General features: G+C 43.8%; 1 long non-coding RNA gene across 1 annotated transcript in view; it reads right to left on the bottom strand.

The window, feature by feature from the left end:
* Positions 1 to 13,005: 13,005 nt before the first annotated feature.
* Positions 13,006 to 22,149, bottom strand: part of LOC120396620 — an 88,371-nt gene continuing 79,227 nt past the window's right edge. The window contains exons 4-5 of the long non-coding RNA XR_005593255.1: positions 17,486 to 17,544; positions 13,006 to 15,059 (exon numbers count right to left, since the gene is read on the bottom strand). This is a non-coding gene — a long non-coding RNA (uncharacterized LOC120396620). The remainder of the gene's footprint in view (positions 15,060 to 17,485; positions 17,545 to 22,149) is intronic.

The raw sequence follows: 22,149 nt of genomic DNA, 5'->3' as shown, positions 1-22,149 counted from the left end.
AGTGTTGACTTTCAGAGCATTGTACTGTGGTAGCTATCCCACAGTTCCTGCAGTCTCCACCGCCCATTGAAATTCTGGGTTGAGCTCTCAGTGCCTGATGGGTCAAAAACATTGTCGTGGGTGGTTCTGGGTACATGTCGTCAGGCCCCCCCTCCCTCAATGAAAGCAACGGCAAAAAATCGTTTCTCGCCCTTTTTCCTGGGTTACCCATGCAGACGACATACCACGGCAATCATGGAGCCCGCTCAACTCACTGTCACCATATGTCTCCTGGGCGCTGCTGGCAGACGTGGTACTGCAGTGCCTCACAGCAGCATCCCCTTGCCTTGCCTTGCCGATGGCAGACAGTACAATATGACTGCTAGCTGTCGTTGTCATCCCGTGGGTGCTCCTGGCCAACCTCGGTCAGGTTGGTCGGGGGCGCCTGGGCAGACCTGGGTGCTCCTGGCCGGCCTCAGTGAGGTCAGTCGGGGGTGCCTGGACAAAAATGGGAATGACTCCAGGTCATTCTCTTCTTTAAGTTTCATCTAATGGAGATTCAGTCCTACCTGGAATATCATGCCAGCTGGAGGCTTCTGCCTCAGGCTGCTCTCCCAGTCAGCAGCACTGTGCCGTCACACCTACCTCAGCCTACCCCTTGCTCTCATGGCTCATGAAGCCTGGACAGTAGTAAGGAGCAGTTCAACTATAGGCTGAGCAAGTGCAGAATAGTGGTAGAATGTGCCTTTGGATGTTTAAAAGCTCACGGGTGCAGTTTACTGACTCAGTTAGACCTCAGCGAAACCAATATTCCCGTTGTTATTGCTGCTTGCTGTGTGCTCCACAATATCTGTGAGAGTAAGGGGGAGACGTTTATGGCGGGGTGGGAGGTTGAGGCAAATCACCTGGCCGCTGATTACGCACAGCCAGACACCAGGGCAGTTAGAAGAGCACAGCAGGGTGCACTGTGCATCAGAGAAGCTTTGCAAACCAGTTTCATGACTGGCCAGGCTATGGTGTGAAAGTTCTGTTTGTTTCTCTTTGATGAAAACCCGCCCCTTGGTTCACTCTACTTCCCTGTAAGCCAACCGCCCTCCCCTCCCCTCTTTGATCTCCACTTGCAGAGGCAATAAAGTCATAGTTGTTTCAAATTCATGCAGTCTTTATTAATTCGTCACACAAATGGGGGGATAACTTCCAAGGTAGCCTGGGAGGGGTGGGGGAGGAGGGAAGCACAGGGGTGGGCTAGTTGTAGGGGCACCCCCTAGAATGATATGCAGCTCATCATAGAAGCGGCATGTCTGGGGCTCTGACCCGGAGCGGCCGTTTGCCTCTCTGGTTCTTTGGTAGGCTTCATGTGGCACTGCTGCGGGTCCCTGTTATAATCTCTGTCCTTCATGCCCTTGGAGATTTTTTTCAAATATTCTGGCATTTTGTCTTTTGGAACGGAGTTCGGATAGCACGGATTCATCTCCCCATACAGTGATCAGACGCAGTACCTCCTGTTCGGTCCATGCTGGAGCTCTTTTGTGATTCTGGGACTCCATGGTCACCTGTGCTGATGAGCTCTGCATGGTCACCTGTGCTGATCAGCTCGCCACACTGGCCAAACAGGAAATGAAATTCAAAAGTTCGCAAGGCTTTTCCTGTCTACCTGGCCAGTGCATCTGAGTTGAAAGTGCTGTCCAGAGCGGTCACAATGGAGCACTCTGGGATAGCTCCCGGAGGCCAATACCATTGAATTGCATCCATACTACCCCAAATTCGACCCAGTAGGGTTGGTTTCAGTGCTAATCCCCTCGTCGGGGAGGAGTACAGGAATCGATTTTAAGAGCCCTTTACATCGACAAAAATGGCTTTGTCGGGTGGACAGGTGCAGGGTTAAATCGATCCAACGCTGCTAAATTTGAGCTAAACTCGTAGTGTAGACCAGGGCTTAGTGTCTCCTGATTCCTGAGCTTCTCTCAACCATATTCCCCTGTGCTGCCTTTTAACTTTTAACTCCCTGGTTCCCCTCAAGTGGACTCATCTTGTAATAAAGCTGGCTTAGTCCCACGCTCTCCAGCCCCAGGGCAAGCCACCCTGTTACAATAGCCTTGAACTTTGTGAAGAAAATGATTTGTTTATCAAACAAAGGGTCAATACATGGTGGGGAGAATTCAGAGACTGCATTGATGAGAAACAGATACCAGGCAATGGAGCGAGTATCAGTGCAGATGAGAGGCTCAAAAGGACCATCTCCCAGAGGCAAAGATGAGTAAGAACTCAGGAAATGGCTGGTGAACTCTAGCCCAGCATTTCTCAAATGTGGCCATCGTGGCCGTATGCGGCCACCAGGCACTTTTCTTGCGGCCAGGCTCCTTGGCTGTTATCTGAAGAAAGAAGTGGCCCCTGCCCCGCCCCATCCCTGGTGCTCCTGGATGAACAGCCTTGGTATTGGTTGCTGGGGCTTCCAGCAAGGGTTGGGCAACCGGTTTGTTCCCCACCTTCCTAGGGGCAGTGGGGCTCAAGATTTGGGCTTCAGCCCAGAGGTGGCAGGGTAGGCAGGCTCTGGCCATGAGGCTTCAGCCCCAAGCTCCAGCCATGGGGCTTCAGGCTTTGGCCCCCATGCTGCCTCCTCTGGCCAACCCTCCCCCTCCCATTGCCCTGGCCCCTGCTTCCTCGCCTGATCCACCATTCAGGGCTTAACTTGTCACCAGACTTCCTGGGGCTGAGTAAGTCTGCTGTGAAAAGTGATATTTGTATGTTGGTTAATATCACTTTTCACAACAGACTTACTAGCTAGTAATAAATAAATTACAATGATGTGGATGTCTATATGTGCATAGTTATTTATTTTTCCTAAAGCTAATTAAGTATTTTAGGAAAAAATGTGAGCATGGCCACCAGCAAGAGTTGGTGGCTGCACTCTGAGGCCACTAAATAATTTGTTCCGAGAACCTTTGCTCTAGTCTGTAGGAAGAAGGAACCAGTCATGTACTTTTAATTCCCGTTGTGGGGTGAGAGTGAGAGGATTTAGCAGTGGGCTGAATCCTAGGCATTAGGATGCAGGAGACCAACCCTTAATATTGTGTATATGGCATGAGGTCATTTAACACTGCACTGGACATAATAAAATGCCTGCTATTTTGGGAGCGGAAGGCTACTTGTGGAGTAAAGTGCTATTCAGTGCGAGTAAGGTATCAGAAACTGCCCCTAAATAAAATAGTTATTTCTAGTTGAAACTATCTAGGCAGGAGGACTCACCCCTGGAGACAGATGCTCTTGGCCAAATCATCCTCACAGGGACTGGGGGGCTGTTCTGTCAAGAGTCTAGCACAACGCTACTCCGATCTCTATTGCGGCCTCTCAGCAGTTTTGTAGTACAAATAAAAATCATAGGCTGAAAGTTTTGAAGCGGTGGGAAACCTGGAACCTTTTGGAGTTATAAAAGTGTAAGAAATAAGTTCTAATAAGTCATTTCTTTTGTGTATAACTTTCCTGCTTCATTTCAGAAAAATCATGGATATTTCTATACAAAGTAACAAAACCTACTGGTGCCTGAGACCCTACACTATATCAACTGTATGTTTCTTCAGCCCCAACTCCACCCCCACACTATTTGCATGATGGCAAAAATGGGTACGTCAAACTAAAACCAATGACGTTCAGATGTTAAGGTCTGACAAATCCACCCAAGGAAAGCCATGCAGAGTTAAGGGTGGAACGTCCCCTTTAATTCAGTGTGCTGTATGATGATGATCTGGCTGACATATCACATTTGCTGCAGAATCTGGGGTTGAGATTTCTCTGATTTTTAATTCCCCATCTTTCATTTCCCTTGCCAACCTTTGTGGCTTAATATGACTGTATAATGAACATGAGGAAATTTTCAAGCTCCCTTGGGATGCTGACATCTATTAGTGGTTAAGCAGATTTAAAGTGTTTACTGATGTGCCATCTGTAGATAACCAAAAACCCTGCACTACCTCTATATGTGAAACCAAGTCAGATGCATTTTAAACCAAAGTGGTGAGAGAAGGAATAAAATATGGAGGGAAAATGTTTCTGATAGGATAAATGAGAGACTAAGATAATTCTGAATAGAAAATGTACTATATGAAACTTGACTGAACCAGTTTCAGTTTCAAGCACCTGTAACTACAGGGGGTCTTTGTTCTTGTGAAATAGTTGATTGCTCACAGGTTACTTCTGACCTTGTGAAAATAGCGTTTTCACTGTTGATACTTCCCACAAATACCTTTCCCTTCCTCTCCCCCTGGTAAAAGCTGACTGATGCTCTGACATCATTCCTGAACTTCTAGGAGCACCTGCTGGTCTGCAAGCTCTTGACTGAAGAGGCTATTTGAAGAGACACTGTGGGATACTGACAGGTAAAATGTCTCCATCCTTGTCTATGGCTGCTATAAATCGTGAATAAAGGTGTCAATAAGTGACAGCATGCGCATATGCCTCATGATACAACCACATTAACAACTGGGTGTGGGGGGGGGAGAATTCTTTGAATAAAATGTCAGCAAAGCCTGATGTGGAGTGGGAGATTTTTTATTTTATTTTATTTCTTTCAGTAAAGACAGAAAACGACACCAGGGAGGAGATTAGGAAGGTCTGGCAGTACCAACGAGACAACACATTTAAAAGGCACATGTAGAAGGTTTGAGACACTGAATTATGTGGCTTAAAACAGGATAGAAATTTAAAACAGAAAAAATTTTTTTAAATTAATTAGAGCTCGCAAATGATTCTTTATTCCCTCCCACTCCCCCCGAAAACAGCCAGGGTGTTTCCCGCATCTAAAGTGATATAGGACACATTCCTGAGGTTAAGAGACCTTAAATATACTTCCTGGCATACGTGCCCAAGAATGTGACAAACAAGATTGTCGGTGTTCAAGAGCAAATTGGAAACATTCAAAGCTCTTAGTCAAAATGTACTGTGTTACCATTGCCTAGCTTCAGTATAAAGGAAAAATTCTGCCCTGCTAAGTTTGAAATACATTGGTGGGGAAGCAGAGCAATAGCTGCTGAGTAAACAGCCCCTGAGCCATCCTGCCTGCACACAGAGTCATATAATCCTAGAAATGTAGGGCGGGAAGGGACCCCAAGAAGTTATCAAGTCCAGCCCCCTGTGTTGAGGCAGGACCAAATAAACCTAGACCGTCCCTGACAGATGTTTGTCCAACCTGTTTTTAATACCTTTAATGCTGAGGTACCACCACAGCCTCCCCTGGAAGCCCATTCCAGAGTTAAACTACTCTTCTAGTTAGAAAGTTTTTCCTAATAGCTAACCTAAATCTCCCTTGCTGCAGATTAAGCCCATTAATTCTTGCTCTACCTTCAGTGGACATGGAGAATAATTGATCACCATCCTCACTATTCACCATGGGAAGCCTTGGTGAACATGCTCAGCAAGGCTCCTTTTTGCTGCTCCAAAAAGGAGCATCTAGGCACCCCTGTGTAGCTTGTTGCTGACAGCAGGGGAGCTGACCTCGGAACCATGGTAACTGAACACAACTTTCTGCGGCTAGGGAGTTCCACGAGGCCTCTTAGCAGGGCTCTCCACATCCTGCCTAGTGCAGGGTGCTACCTCTGTAGCCTGCTCTTCATGTGTGTGGTTCAGCTAGTGGGCCTTTTCCTGTGGGCCTGAACCTGCAAAGACTTAGTCACATAGTAATAGAGCTGGGCAGGATTTTTTGTGCGAAACCTTCTTTTGCCAAAAAATGCAGATTCAAGTTGACAAACAGTTGCAACTTCGGGTAGCTTTGCACAAATTGTTTCACTCAGAAGAAAAGGCAGGGGAAGGCCTAAATGGTATGTTTGGGCATTGCCAAAATGAAATGTTTCAACTTTTTGTTTTGGAAAAACATCCTATTTCAGAATTTCCCTCAATTTTTTTACTTAAAAAGAAATAAAATGTTTTAAAAAACCCTCAAAACTGAAACGAAACATTTTGTTTCAGGTTGACTGAAGTGCTTGGGGTTGACAATTTTGAGATATTTCATTTCTGGCTGACACAAAACCAATTTTTTGGACATGCAATTTACCTGAATATTCAGTTATTCACACAGCCCTTTGGAAAGTTAGTCTTTATGTTTTGAAGCCACTACCTAGAATTAGCGTATATATATGGGGTTTGAGTTTTACTTTTCTTAGACTATCTACATAAACTTGTGTTAATACAATTTATTGTTGCAATTTGTCAGCTTTGAAATTGGTATTTATTATTTTTAAAAATGGATCTAAAATTAGTTATTGTAAATATGATCCCAGGGTACAATATAAGGATTCCTTCCTCAACCTATAGTTTTGAGCCCCCCCAACTAGTAACATTTTAAAATATATTTTTCATTTCTTTCATGTTAGTTGGATAATGCACGTGGCTAATAAGTAAACTCTTGAAAGTACATGCCAAGGTGGGCTTTGATCTCACAAGGTGCTCAATGCCCCCAGCTTTCATTTAAGACTTTTCTACTGAAAATCCCTACTCATGGGACTACTCACACAAGTAAGGGTTTGTGGGATTATGCCCCTAGTCAATGGAAGTTGGAGACACTTAGCACCTTGTAGAATTAGACCCCAAGAACCCACAGTAATCATCACCAAGAGTCAACACTTCATATTAGTTCCTGGTTTTAGAAGAAAAATTTAAGGCTAAAACCTCAGGGTTTTGGCTTGGAACTCAGGCTTTTGGAAGATTTCTCTACCCCTTAGGACGGCACCAGAAATCTCATGACTTTTGCAGTAGTATTGCTGTGGATACCTCACATACCCTGGCTGCAGACACTACACATGTGAAAGCGATAGTGAATATAAGGAGATGGGTCCTGTCCAGGCAGCTGACAAAGCCTGCCTGAGTCCTACCTTTGTTCAGAATCACTAATGTACTAGTAAGGGGTAGATTACTTTCCATTTTTTCTTAAAATTGATTAATCTGGGGTCATATCTACAGAGGTAGTCTGATAAATCCAAGAGAGTATGGAGATGCCAGCCAATAATTGAATTTCTAACTCTTCCATTTACTGTGGTAGAAATATGTGATCATTGTGCTGCTGATGTTGTTATTGTTTAAAATGTATATTATATTATATTATAGCACTTAGAGGCCTCAAACTTGTCTGGGCTCCATTGTGCTAGGCACTGTACAAAGATATAATAAATGACTAAATATCTGCAGTGATACTATCTTTGCTACCTGAAACATATACCAGCAGTGTTTCTCATTTTCCCTGAGCCTATTTTCTGCCATTAGTTATTAATGAATTATATTAATTATATTTACGTACTTAGGAATGCCAAGGGAGAGCAGCTGGAAAATTATCCTCTAATTGATTCTGGGGTGCCAATTATGACTCTGTGCTCGGCAAAGTTCTTGGCAGCGTCTCCTTCACTGACTTAAACACAAAGACTAATTGGATTTTAATAAGTAATCATGCTTCAAGGAACAGGAATTTTTAGCAGTGTTGTGTCAACTGATTCACTAGAAATACATAGGAGGCTCTACACTTATGACAAAAAATTACTTCTCCCCCAACCCTGTTTTATTCGTCATGCAAACATAATAAATTACACTTAATAGTCCAGAACAATTGACAATATTACAGCATGCGTACTCCTTTTTTTCTGTTGCTCTATCTTCAGATAGGCTTATGATGAAAACATTGTAAATAAGCCTGGGCAAAAATTTTCCATCTAAACCGTTTTTAAATAGAAAACAGAGTTTTTAGCTAAACATATTAAAAAAAATACATGATGCCCAAAATATTTTAACCTGGATACTTTGCTGCAGTGCCTCATGGGAGTTTTAGTTTGGTGTCTTCATGTCCCCATTCTCCTCTATGGGAAAAGTTCTCTTGCAGGACTCCAACTCCTGTGAGACCCCACAATCAGAGACTCCAACAATGCAGCCACCTCCCTCTCACCGTGGAGGGAGACTGTGATGCATCATGGGAGATGTAGTGTGATCAGGAAGTCTGGCCTATTATGACAAATAGGAGCATGAACTGCAACTCCCATGAGGCTCCTTGACAAGATTTCTTAAACAAAAATGTTTGGTTTTTAGGCAAAAAAAAATTGACTTTTGGTTTTTTGCCAAAGTCAAACATTTCCACTGAAATGTTTTCAGCAAAAGCACATCTCCCAACCAGCTCAAGTTGTTAATAAAGGGGCCAAGTCAATATATTTGTTATTTCGAAGGCCTGGGAATATGGGTTTTTAAAAATAATATAGGAAAAAGTATCTTGTACAGGGATTAAAGGAGTTGGGGAAAGGGTACATTTCAGATACATTTCTGTGAGACAGCATGATCAGATAAAACACTTGTCACCAACGGATGCACAGTTCTTGCAGTGTAGCCTACCATATTTTGCCTCTACTGGAAACTCACAACTCCTGGTGTTGATATGCTTAGTAGGCATTAGTATATCATCTTTGTAGGTGCAGTCTTAAAAAATGTAATTTCTATCAGCGAGATCTCTAGGGAGACAAACTATACCCGGTGCCTTCATAACTGATTGAGAGATGCTCTGACCTGTTCATGAACATCTGTATGCAGCTATTTTTTAACATTATGCAACTGAATACAGCCTATGAGGCATAATAATAACAACAATTAATAATAAAAACATAACACTTATGTAGTGTGTTACATTTTCAAAGTGGTGCACAGGCACTAATAATTATTAACTAATCCTTAGCAGATATTGCCTAATTAAACATGAAATGAAACTGACAGAAATGCATCTTTCTCAGAACGATAAGCTGAGAGCCTGATCCTGCAATATACAAAGGATCCTCTGAGAGAGTGCCCTCTCCTTCCAAAGAAGCACCGGGTCCAAGGAAGCACTCAGGGTGGCATTCATGAAAGTACTTAGGTGCCTAAACCCCAATCTTAGGTGCCTAAGTCCCAGTTTTGACTGCACTGAGATCCACAAAACTCTCACTGAACTCTGTAGGTCCATAAACTCATTCGGCACCTAAGTTTTTTGGGTAAAAGTTCCCTGACACATCGTATGTTTTAGCCTCTGGGCATGCCACTGCTACTTCCCTTTTGGCTCCCAGCGCCCCTTTAGGCATCCCACCTAAGCCCCAGAGCAATTCATGAACCAGGAGAAGCAGGTGTTTGGCCTCCGAAGTCACGTATGGGGCCTGATCTGATAGACATGCTCACCTACCTAACTCGACTTTGTGGATTGCAGTGTTATTCCTGGATTTTCTAGGCCTCAAAATGGTCAGCATTGGAACAGCACTGAGATCTCCTTCATGAATCCCCTCCCAGGCATCTCACAAGTTTGGGCTTTTGGGGGCAGATCCCCCCTCCCCTGCAAAGATTTCACTGGATCTGTGACAATTTACATCAACTAATGATGTGCCCCATAGATTTTCCTTTCTTAATGGGTTTTGTTTAAATATAAAATATGAACTGCTATCTGCATGATTTCTTCTTAGCTATTCTTCCCTTTGTTATCTTTACACATCAAAATGACAATTAGCCCAACCTTGCTCCATCAGCAGAGAAATCAACAGAACAAGTAAGCACTGGGCATGGCTCACCTGTCCAGACAATATCTATAATCATCTGATCAGTTTCCTGGGGCACACAATGGATTTAGGCTTTGAGCCTTTCCGGCATCTATTTGGATATATGGGTTCAGTGCTGTGGTCTCTTTTGCGCATTGCTTATCAAAGTGAATGGGAGCAGTGTGCGCGGAAGGACTGGGTGAGAAGTTTTTATATCACATACTCCATCGTTCCTTCTGCTTTTTACACAAACTCAAGAAACTGTGTCTGCCTAGTCTAGAACTGCTCTACTGAAACAGCCTTTCCCTGTTAAATAGTTTGTATTGTACTGCAAGCGATCAGCAATAAAATGGTTTAAGGGGACATTGGTATTTGCCTCAGGTATGTTGTGTTGCCTTGTTTGTTCAACTGTCCACATGCTCAAACCATTCTCTGGGAGTCTCAAAGGGAGTTTCAAAGGAAGAGGGCATGGCAGCCTGCAGGACATATGTATCCCCTACATTAATCTTGGACTCCTGATCCACTTGCACAGTAAAACTACCTGGGCTGGGCTGTACCTGGGCTGTGCTGACCCATGGAGGGAGAGTGACTATGTTTTGCCACTCCCTGAAAAAATCTGGCAACTTACAATATTTTTCTAGGGCAAACAACAGTATAACTAATGCAGAGCAACATTGTTGGGGAATGTGGATGAGAGGAGGGGAAATGAAGAGTATATTCACTGGGTGGGTTTACTTAAAGGCCCGATCCTGAGATGCAGTCCATGAAAATTACTCCTATTGACACCAGTGGTAGCTACACACAGGTAAATAATCATCTGGGAAGTCAGGCATTAACACTATGGAGTCATTTCTAACCTGGTTCCGTATACTTGATGAACATCGGTCAATGTGATGAAATCATAAATGCTTCAAGTGAACTCCTCTTTGTTGTGTCCCCTCAGGAAATGAAATTAAAAAAAAACATTCTGGTCATGTTTATATTCAAGGCTTGAGCACTGATCTTGCAGCTACAGTAACAGGACACCATGGATTACACAAATGGTGGGATTTTTATCTTTTAGCAGACATGGTATTGATGGGAATGCCCTCCAAATTAGCAGGATGAGAACTGAAATCCTGCAAAATGTAATTAATGATTGTGCTGCCAAATTAGAACTGTGCATGAGTCATCAAGCAAAGTACATCAGTGATGCTTAGCTGGACTCAACTGCATGCAGTTTAACAAGCACCTCTCAGCAAACACATGATTATTTTAAATTCCAACATCAAGATGACCCATAGAAAGTTACTACAAGAGAGAATATGGGATTCATTAGGGATGCAAACCAGTGTTGCAACCTCAAGCCTTCACACACTTTTAGAACCAAGCTCTGAATGAACCTACGTCTACACTGCAGTGGAAGCCTAGGGTTAGTGGGACTCCAGTCAGCTGATCCTGGGTTAGAGAACTCAGAATTTGAGTAGCTACACTGACTGTTAACTCTACATGAAGGATGTTCTAACCCAGGCTTGGACCTGGGGTTCTGGAATCCACACTGCAGCATGCAGACCCAAGTCAATCCAACAATATCCAAAACTCCCTAGTGCACTCCCAAAAGGTGACCACTCTAGCCCTTTGACCATGGTGCACTATGGGAAAACTTGACTGTTCATCTCGCATGCTACAGAAAGTTTGAACACCTGCCAACACATCCTGCTGAGCCACCATTTTGGTCTGTGCATGCCCAGCTACCAGAGTGAGCAACATGGAGGAGGTGCCTTTTGAAGAACTTCTCCTGCTTGCACTTTCACTCCTGTGCCAGGAAGCAGGCAGAGCTTCCGAGGGATGCTGGCAGTGATTTCAGCAGCATTTTCTGACCCACTGAAGACACCTGACAACGCTTGTGATGCTGTAACCTATGTCTGCTTTGTGTAGCACTCTGTCCCCCACTAGTGGCAGCTATACAAGCTAGAGATTGATGAGCCTGCTATAGCCTTGGCTAAGAGACATGTGACTTTTAGCTCAGGCACTTGATGTTCATGCATTACGCTCCAGAAGTGTCCCAGGTTTGACCCCAGCCAGCACTGACCAAGGTCTGTCGGCATTACAGTGGAGCATGAGGAGGACACATGCATGACAGACTTGAATTGGCTGATGCTGCCTATGATACAGTTGCTGATATGAGACCGGCACTCTAGAACAGGGCCACAAGCACAGACTGGTAGGACCGCATTGTCATGCAGATCTGGGATGACGCATGAAGAAAGCTACATTTCTGGAGCTTTGTGAGCATCGTGCCCCAACTCTCCAGCATAAAGACACATGCATGAGAGAGGCCAGGCTGGTCCAGAGGTGGGTTACTTTAACTGTCTGAAAGCGGGTTCTCTCAGACGGCTGCAGCTCTGTTGCCAACCAGTTTGGTGCTGGAAAGTCAATTGTAGGGTAAGTGGTGATGGGGGTTTCTGAGGCAATCAGGCATGTGGTTTACCCTAACATGGCCGGCATAAAAGACATTCATGAAATAATGCTGGCTTTGAGGGAAATGGGTTTCCACACTGCACTGGGATCACTGATGGGCCTCATGTACCCATAGTTTGCTCTCCTCAAGTAGCACATGAGTACATAAACCACAATGGCTGCTACTATTCTATTGTTATGCAGGCTTTTGTGGCCCAAAGAATGCAATTTATGAATGACTACCTGGGTTGCACTGGAAAAGTTCACGATGCCAGAGTTTTTCACCAATTGGGAGTCTACATTGATGGACAGACTGGGACACTATTCCCACCAAATGACATCAGTGAAGGTACTGTTCCCACTGTTATTCTGGAGGGCCCCTGTACCACCTTTTCCCTTGGCTTATGAAATGGTACCCTGATCTCAGAGGCCCTGCCAAATGACATTTAATTACACTCTTAGCAGGTGTAGAATGATTGTTGAATGTGCTTTTGGCATATTGAAATCCCATTAGTGATGTTTACAGACCCCTTTGCATTGAAGTGTCACATTACTGTGGCTTGCAGTGTTCTTCACAATCTTTGTGAAGCCAAAGGTGAGCCAATCCCCTAAATGGACCTACAGCCACTAGGAGCCACTGAATCACTCAGCCAGAAAGTGCACCCACTACAGCTGCAGCTGGATTCACCCAGGCAGGAGAAGTTAGGGACTCATTGTGCTCCTAAGAGGGGGGATAGCACTGCTATGAATGTGCTTGTGGGATGGGAGGGATCGGACTCATTGCTTGTGATGGATTTCAGTGCTTGGGAAGGGGAGGGAGGTTGATTGCCATGCAACGTACTTATGAATGACATGACCACTTATTAAATGGGATGTTGGGAGGGGGAGGTGTGAGCATGGATTCACAGTATGGATTGATGTAAGGAAGTGATTGAAGTATGGACTGATATAGCTAACTGTATTGAGGAATAGTGTTTGCATACTAGTTCCTAATTGTCCCTGACCATGTGTTTACCTTTATTTTAATACACATTGTATGATGTGATGTAGTGACAGCACTAAACTCTCTTGATAAAATAAAAAGCTGTATTTATAAACAAGTACAACATTCACCTGTTGCCATGCAAGTCAACTGCCATTACCACATTAACACACAAGTAACAACAGAACCTACAAACAAACAAACAAACAAACAACAAACAGTGCATTAACAAGTGCAAACAGTGAAACCATGTAAAAGATGGAATCCCTCTACTGTTGCATGTCTCCTGGCCCCCTGGATTTGGATGATTTTCTAATTTTCTAGTCATCTTAATTATTGCTTTTAAAACAGAACATCTGTAGCCAGGTGGGACGGGATGTACCAGCCCTGCACTGGGCCACTGGGGGCGGATCAATCATTGTGGGCCCCTTTCTCCTGCTGCACATGCTCCAGGTGGAGAAGCCAGATAAAAGGAGGCAGCCCAGCTCAGTCAGGGTGGGCGACGGAGGAGGAAGGACGTACCCTGCAGGTTCCTGCGACTCGCCTGGCGGTAGAGCCCGAAGACCCAAACTACGCGCCAGGTGACTCACCAACTGCAGAGACTACCTGGGAAGCCAAGTCACCACCCGCTATGGAAGCTGCTGCCTGTTCTACATCTCAGCCAAGAGAGTAGTAAGGCCTATAGACTGTTTGTTTGCTTTGCCAGGGGCCATGGACTGATTGATATTTTTCCCTGCCCAGAGGGCTAATTTCCCCCAGGGCAACTGCCTGCCCCAGCCAGGAGGCTGCAGGCCACAGACTGTTTGCTTGCTTTGCTCTGCCCAGGGGCTGCAGCCTGCTCGCTGCTTTGCCCTCCCAGGGGACTAATTCCCAGAGTGTTCCTGCCTGCTCAGCCTGGAGACTGCAGGGCTCTAGACCGGTTGTTCATTTTGCCCCAGCCAAGAGGCCACAGGGCTACCGACTATATAGCCCAGAGACTACGGACTATATGTCTAAGTGACTGTCAGGGGGCTGGGACCCACTTGGCCGAAATCACCTGCTTAATGGGGGGATCCCAATGATGGGGTAAGGTACACCAATGCCACACTGGGCCAACGGGGGCACCCTAGCTCGACACAGGGCCCCTGTCACACCAGGTTTTCTCTGCTGTGCCTAACTCCTCTGCTCCACCACATGGGTGTACTTTGATGGAGGGGAGCAGGGGGAGCGTTGTCCCCCCAAACTACAAGCCTTGGGCAGGTGTGGAATTTACCTCCTCCATATGTAGCCCGTTGGTCTGACTGGAACTGCCACCCCCCCAAATATAGAAGTCAAACTACACCTCTGCCTTAGTAGTGCAAAGGGCCTCAGCTGCTCAGCTGAGAATCCACTTGGTGGGACAACGCTTAGCTAGCATGAAGAGGTAAGGGAGGGCAGCCACCCACCCATAGAGGACATGTCATGGGAGGGAGGGAGCATGAGGGGGGGTGGGGTGGAGTACATCTGAGTTCCATGAATCCTCAACTGGTGTATGTTTCTTTAAGATACATTGGAGTCAGAGTAGCTGTGGTACCAGAATCAAGATGCCAGAACTGGCTCCCTAATGACACTCCAATCCTCAAGTCCCCCACCCACTAACCCCCCACCCTATCAGATGTCTGTACAGAAGAGAATCTAGTCCTGAGTGGTTTAGAACATGTATCTGCAACAAACTGTCCTTTGCTCTCTTATAGGAATATGTTTTTTTACAGTTTCTATTTTTTAAAGAAAAATATTTCAAACACATTTCAAATGTTAGTGAATCCTAGTTGACCAAGTGCCCTACCCATTCACATTCAAATAAACTCCTAAAGACTCACTTATTTCACAATTCCCATAAGAAGTTTGTTAATAACTTTTCTTTTTAAAATGACTCCCTCTGCTGGATTTTCCATTGTACCTTCTCTTATCTGGGTCAGTCTGCTAGGGTCTGTTCCAAAGCCCATTGAAGTTGAACAGGAACCTTTTCATTGTCTTCAGATGAAGTGCCAGCCTCTTGGGTTCAGAATCAACAGGACACATGAGACATATTTAATTAGGACAGGGGATCTCCTTCCGCTTAACTCAAATAATCTTGCAAACACTGTACTTCTAACATGCAAAGGAAGAGAGAAAATTGTGTTGTTCTGAAACAGAAGAGAAGGAACTAGAGCTGAGTGAATAGTGGGAAAATTTTTTCACAAACATTCATTCAGATTTGAAAATGAATTTGAGTTTGACCACAATGATTTTCTGTGGTATTAGTTATGACTTCCTAGAACCACTGTGTAGATTGGACCACAGGGGAGCTGCATGAATGTCTAGGCTAGCCAGTTAGATAGAAATAGAGATCATTCAGTTACTCATCATGGCTTCCTGAATTGCTGTGCATTCTACAAGGACCATAACAGGTCTGTTTTACAAACGTAGTGTTTCCCTGCTGTAAAGCTACCAGCAACCGACATTGGCAACCACAAAAGAAGAAATGTCTGAGGGACACCACTTTTCCTTTTGTAGTGTTGTTTAGAATTTAATGCAGCTATTGTTTATACCACTGTGGAAGAAGATGGAGAAATTCTACAAAGCCTCAGAAGAAATGGAAAACACAGTATTAAAAAGAATAGCAGGAAGAAGGAACAGGTGTGACATGACTTCACAAGGAAATGCTCTAAAAACAGAGGTTAAAAAGTATTCAGTACTGTACTTAGATGAGGGGAGACATGCAAACAAGAATACATGATCAATAATCGTTTGTAGAGAAAAGAGGAATAAAAAGGTTTAATGAGTTAATGCTCGCTAAAGGAGGTGGGAATAAGAAGAAGGGCTTTTGCAAATAAATCAGGGAATCAGACTAAAGAAAAAGTAAGCCCATTAATACACAAGATAAGGCATGACATTAATGCTGACTCAAAAATGACCAAGATACTGGTTTTTAAAAATGAGCAATTTAAACAATTATGAAGTGATGGAGACCTTGTAATAACAGCTGTTGATAAAATGTAAATAATAAAGTGAAATAAAATGAAAATAAATCTAGCTGCTGACTCTAGTATATTAAGATAAAAAAATCAACACAACTGTAGAATAATGGAACTATGAGCAATAAGCAACATGGGATTATAAAGGACATCAGATAAACATGATGATTGCTTTTTTAATAGTACTGCAAAATTAGTAGATGATGGGACTGTAGTAGAGGAAATTGATTTTAGTTAGACATTTGATAGAGAGGCTCATGAATTCTTACTCAAAATTAATTGAAATCAGCTTGGATATGACAACTATAAAACTGACTAAAGGACAAACGACACATATTAGCACACATAACAGCAATATATCTAGCTAGTGGGAGTTGTCTAATGGGATACCATTACTATTATGTCCCATCTTATTTAATATCGTCATTAGCAATCTGGAAAAGGGGTAAACACACCACATTAATGAAATTTGATTAACACAGCTTGATTAAAAGAGCTAAACATTCAATTGTCTTCAGGTTCTTATACCAAAGCCTATCACTGTGGTATCGGAGTGCCTTCAAGATGTATGAATCACTGTGGTGAGCATCTGTCACATGTGGTTCTGTTTCCATTACTCTTCTGATGGGGATATGGTAGATTGCTTAAGCAATGGCTAGGGAAGACACAATAGCAATATACAAGTTTTTGGCCTGAATCTCCCCTTTAGAATGAAAAAGGTGCACAAAGAAATAATATGCTTCAAAAAGTACTCCAAAACAAGACACTATCAACTGAACTCTATACACCCATCAAATCCACATGGGTCTGCAAAGTGAACAGAAATACCAGTGGGCATGTTTTCAGTGACAATGAATGTCTCACACAAGGATGAGGCTGTGTTCATCTGTGTGGTAAGCACATTCATTTTTGGCTCCTGGAGACTCACCAGACAGCTGATTACCCATAAACATAGCAACCAACTCAGGTGTGCAGAATCTCTATTATGCCTAGGACAAAGGTAGTGACAGCTGATAGTATCAGCAGAAGCAGGTGCAGGAAGACAGACAGTATGTGTGTGTAATACCAGTGGATAATGAGAATGCAGTCCCAAAATTCAGGCAATATAATTATAGTTGATGTAAAGCCAAGGTGTATGAAATGGAATGATCAGCTGACTCAGATGTGTGCACAAACACTGTTGCTGTGGACCATGTCTAATTGTGCTGAACACACAGCATTAATTTTGCTGTCTCCACAAAAGCTCTTCAGGTCTGGAATAAGTGTTCTTATTGACACGCATTATTGGAAATTCACTGTATAGTCCCACACCCCAAGAACTTCAGTTCGGCAGTAAAATGAATAGGGAGCACATACATACTAGATACTTTACCGCCTTAGAAATAAATTAGAAAAATTAAGTGAATGAATCTGTAATGGACACTCAGTTACACACACCTGAACACAAAATGGCACCTTATGCCCATATGCATCTGCCTGTCAGCCACGGGTTTTAAGATAGCACTCATCACCAGGGAATTTGTATTTCTTGCATATTGTCAGTATACCCTTAATATAGACGACAGACATATCATATCTGACTTGTATTCACATACCTAGAGTCTCTTCCCCAAAGACTGATAACTCTACACCAGCACCAACATCTGTTGTGGTCCTGTGGAAGAGAAATACTCACATTACAAGTGCTGTATACAGCTTTGACTTTCTCCTTAGTTTTAACTGCTCTTGGAGGGGAGTGCCCCCAAGGGAAGGATTTGGTCCTGGTCACTCCTGCTTTCTGAAAAACTACATTCATGTTTTCTACAGCAGTACATTGGAAAAGTGAGCAATTCAGGTGGTGAACCATGTTATTGCCTGGGCTACACTGGGGATGCAACTAGGGTAACCAGATGTCCTGATAAAATCAGGACCATCCCAATATTTTCTTCATCATCTCATCTGGTCACCCTAGATGCAGCCATTGGAGATCAGGCAGAGCAGACTAGGTAGAAGCACTACAAGATGCAATTTGCTTATGGCTGCTTGAAACCAGGCCACCCTGCACTGATGCAAATTACTAAAGGTTTGTACTGTTGCAGTTACATTTCTGGGCAGCCACAAATGGCTGCAACTGAGACAAATCCTCAGCACAGACACATTCTTAGTGCCTTGCTCAGAGTGAAGTTGTGTCCTGGTGTCACTTGCACTCTCCCTGAGAGGGCTGGGTGTAACTTAGGGTGACCAGAGAGCAAATGTGAAAAATAAGGACGGGGACAGGGGGTAATAGGAGACTATATAAGAAAGAGATTCCAAAATCAGGACTGTCCTATAAAATCGGGACATCTGGTCACCCTAGTGTAACTAGTACCCTTTTTGTCAAATAGGCACCTTGGGTTGAGGAATTGGGCCCCAAGGAGAGAGAGAAATAACTGATACCACAAAAGATTATACATTGGCTGCATTCTGAACAACCAAGAGAGTAGGATTCGTCTTTGAACTCAGGTATCAGAGGGGTAGCCGTGTTAGTCTGGTTCTGTAGAAGCAGCAAAGAATCCTGTGGCACCTTATAGACTAACAGATGTTTTGCAGCATGAGCTTTCGTGGGTGAATACCCACTTCTTCGGAGGCAAGCAGACTTTGAACTCAGGTCAAGCATGCTAATACAAATACCAGATAATTTGTCCTGCCTTTGTATGCTCCCTACCTAAACCTAGAGGAATTTTCAGCTCATCATTCAAATAGATAAGCTTTTTGCTAATAACTGTTTAAAACTTTGTACTAGAAAAGACTGGACTTATATATATCATGTACAAATATGAACAGAGGAACATAGGATAAATACTAGAAGATAAACTAGGCTTTATTTTCATGGCGTGCAGGGGCGGCTCCAGGCCCCAGCACGCCAAGCGCGTAATTGGGGCAGCAAGCCACGGGGGGTGCTCTGCCGGCACTGCGAGGGCATCAGGCAGGCTGCCTTTGGCAGCTTGCCTGCGGAGGGTCCGCTGGTCCCACGGCTTCGGAGGTCCCCCTGCCCCCCTCCGAAGCCGCGGGACCAGCGGACCCTCTGCAGGCAAGCCGCTGAAGGCAGCCTACCTGCCGTACTTGGGGCGGCAAAATGCCAAGAGCTGCCCCTGATGGTGCGATACTTAAATGTGATAGCTGCAACAACATTTGTGTGCACAATCATCAGATTCATGTCCTATCTTCACTAATTAGCCACAAGGGTGTGCACTAGTTGAATTTTCTATTTCCCCAAGAGCTTGTTCTCTACATATGCACACACTGTTTTTATTAGCAATGCACACACCTTGTGAGACTTGGATTGCTTTATTCTGCATTATTCTTATAGGTTTTCAATTAGTAGAAACCAAAACTAATTGTTCTGAAACCAGACTAGTGGCTTCTTAGTTTTTATATTTAAGAAGATAGTTGGTTTGTTTTTTTAACAGGCAAAACTAAATATTCACCACTGGAGCTGAGAATGTCCTTTATCTGGCATTTATTGCCCTTGTTTAAAAGGGAAACAAACCATTCTTCTTCACTGAACTTGAATAACACATGAGCAGCCAAAGCTGGTTTTCTGACATGCAAACCTCTAACAGCTATCTGATCTTTTAATCTGTTACATATGCTGCATCTAATCTCTTCACATAGCACAATGTGTAACTGCAAGAGACATCATAACTCCTACTGTATATACATTCAGGGGCATCCCTTTAGCCGGGGATGCCAAAACTGAGTGACAAAAATGTAAGCAATGAAATCTCTGTGGTGGTGGATTTTCCATGTATTGTACAATATTCTATTCTGACCACCCAGGCTTAGGCTCTAGGACAATAGAAACCAGCTCTCTTTTTTCTTCATTCATTCTTTTAATCACTTAAAATGGTTGCCCATTCTATGCAAATCTCTGTTTAACCCTCTCAAGCCAAATATTATCAACTGTGATTAGCAGAACATCAGGCAAATGTTAATTTGCATGTTACTTTATCAGCCCATTGTGCATCATCATCGGGGATCTCTCCATTCAAGGATGATCTCTATCACAGATTTACATATGGGTCCTGAGATGACTCAGGAGTCCGATCCTGGACCACAGATCTGCCTGCAGTAGGTACAGACATTTCCTAGCAGGCCAGCTGCCTGCTGGGAAAAAAATCTTTCATTTTCCTTCCTTGTCAGTCGCTTTTCAGCTTTGAAGGCAAGGTGCTTCTTCTCGAAGTGGGTCACTGCCTGATGGAGAATGTGGCACCATTGGGGTTGATTGGTGGCTTACTCCTCCCAGCTTGTGATGTCTACATCAGTTTTCTTGAGATATGGTTTCAGTGTGTCTTTGTAGCATTTCCTCTGGGATCTCTGGCCATGGGTGAGCTGAGAGTAGAGGGAGGCTTGAGTCTGGAATCCGCACACAATGTCCAGCCCAACAGAGTTGGTGCATGAGGATCAATGCTGGTGACATTGGCTTCAGCAAGGATGCTGACATTAGTGCAGCGATCTTCCCACTTGATGCAAAGGGTCTTCAGGAGGCATCATTGGTGGTACCTCTCCAGTCTTTTGAGGTGCTGTCGATAGGTCACCCAGGTTTCGCATCCATAAAGGAGTTTAGGAATAAAACTGTCTTATAGTCCTGGATCTTGGTGTCTTGCTGTAGGTCATAGTCTGTGAAAATGCATTGGAGCAATTTCCCAAAGGAAGCACTTGCACGCTGGATCCTGTACAGGATCTTACTGTTGATTTTTGCATTTTGAGAAAGTTGGCTACCGAGATAGCAAAAGTGCTTGACTGTCTCCAAAGTCTATCCTGCTATGGTGATTTGTGGTGGGTTATGTGCAAGGCCTGAAGCAGGCTGATAGAGAACTTTAGTCTTCTCAATATTGTGTGAGAATCCTAGGCTTCGGTAAGCTTGTGCAAAAAACATCTAGTGTGGACTGAAGGTCATTCTCAGTGTGCGTGAGGATGGCACAGTCATCAGCATAGTGAAGATCAGAAATGGACATGCCAAGGAATTTAAACTTTGAGCAAAGACATCAAAAATTAAAAAGTTGCCCATCCATTCTATATTGAATGTGAACTCCACTGGGGAGGCAATCTTTAATGAGGACCAAAATGACTGCTAAATAGATGGGTAACATGGTTGGGGCAATGCATCCTTGCTTAATCCCAGTTTTGATGATGAAAGGGTCTATCTCAAGGCCATCACAGAGAACTGTGGCAGTCATCTGATCATGGAGGACCTTAAAATATTTTGGAGGTCAGCCAAATCTGGCCAGCACCTTCCATAGGGCTTCGCAATTGATGGAGTCAAAGGCCTTTGTCAAATCAATGAAGGCCATGTACAGGTCCTGATTTTGCCCCCAAAACTTTTCCTGGATTTGACGGGCAATGAAGATCATGACGGTTGTCCCGTGGGATGGTCTAAAACGGCACTGAGATTCCAGCAATATTTCCTCAGCAAGAGAAAGTAATCGGTTTAAGAGGATATGGGCAAGAATTTTCCCTGCTGTAGATAGCAATGCCTTGATAATTTCCACACTCCGACTTATCTCCTTTATTAAAGGCTGTAACAATGTTGGCATTTCTCAAGTCTTCTGGAATCTTCTCATTATACCAGATATGAAGATAATGTTTGTGGAGCTTCCCTACCAGTTCTTCACCTCCAAACTCGTATACTTCAGCTGGTATGCCTTGTTGTTCTTGGTTTGTATAATGGCTCATGTTACTTCTTCAAGGGCAGGGAGATCAGAAAGAGGTTCTCTTTCATGTCGTTGAGTTATATATGTTGATAGTGGCATCAGAGACAGTTGACTCACAGTTCAGGAGTAACTCAAAATGCTCCTTCCACCTGGCTTTGATGACTTTGCTGTCCTTAAAATACATTGACTTGTCTTGGGCTCGGAGTGGTGTGGAACCACGGGAGCATGGCCTGTTAATGGCACTTATTTCCTGAAAAAAAGTTTCTCATATCATGTTTATCAGCTTAAATCTCATTCTCCTTGGCCTTTTCTTACCACCACTTATTTCTGATGTAATAGATTTTCCTTTGGGCTTCAGCCTTGAGTTGCTTGTATGACTCTTTCTTCTGCTGGTGTAATATATCACTTTGCCATATGCAATGAGCTTTTCTTTTCTGGTCGAGCAAGCCCAAAATCTCAGCATCGTTCTCTTCAAACCAATCTTGGTGATGGTGGGTGACATAGCCAATGGACAGTCTTTAATCTCTTCCAGAAATTTTCATTTTCCTAGTCAGCTGTAGGCACAGTGGCGATCCTATCTTGGGGAC

This window comes from Mauremys reevesii, linkage group 2 (genome assembly GCF_016161935.1).
Source record: "Mauremys reevesii isolate NIE-2019 linkage group 2, ASM1616193v1, whole genome shotgun sequence".
Taxonomy (NCBI): Eukaryota; Metazoa; Chordata; order Testudines; family Geoemydidae; genus Mauremys; species Mauremys reevesii.
The sequence above is the reverse complement of the archived record's forward strand: the minus strand, read 5'-3'. Positions and strand labels throughout refer to the sequence as shown.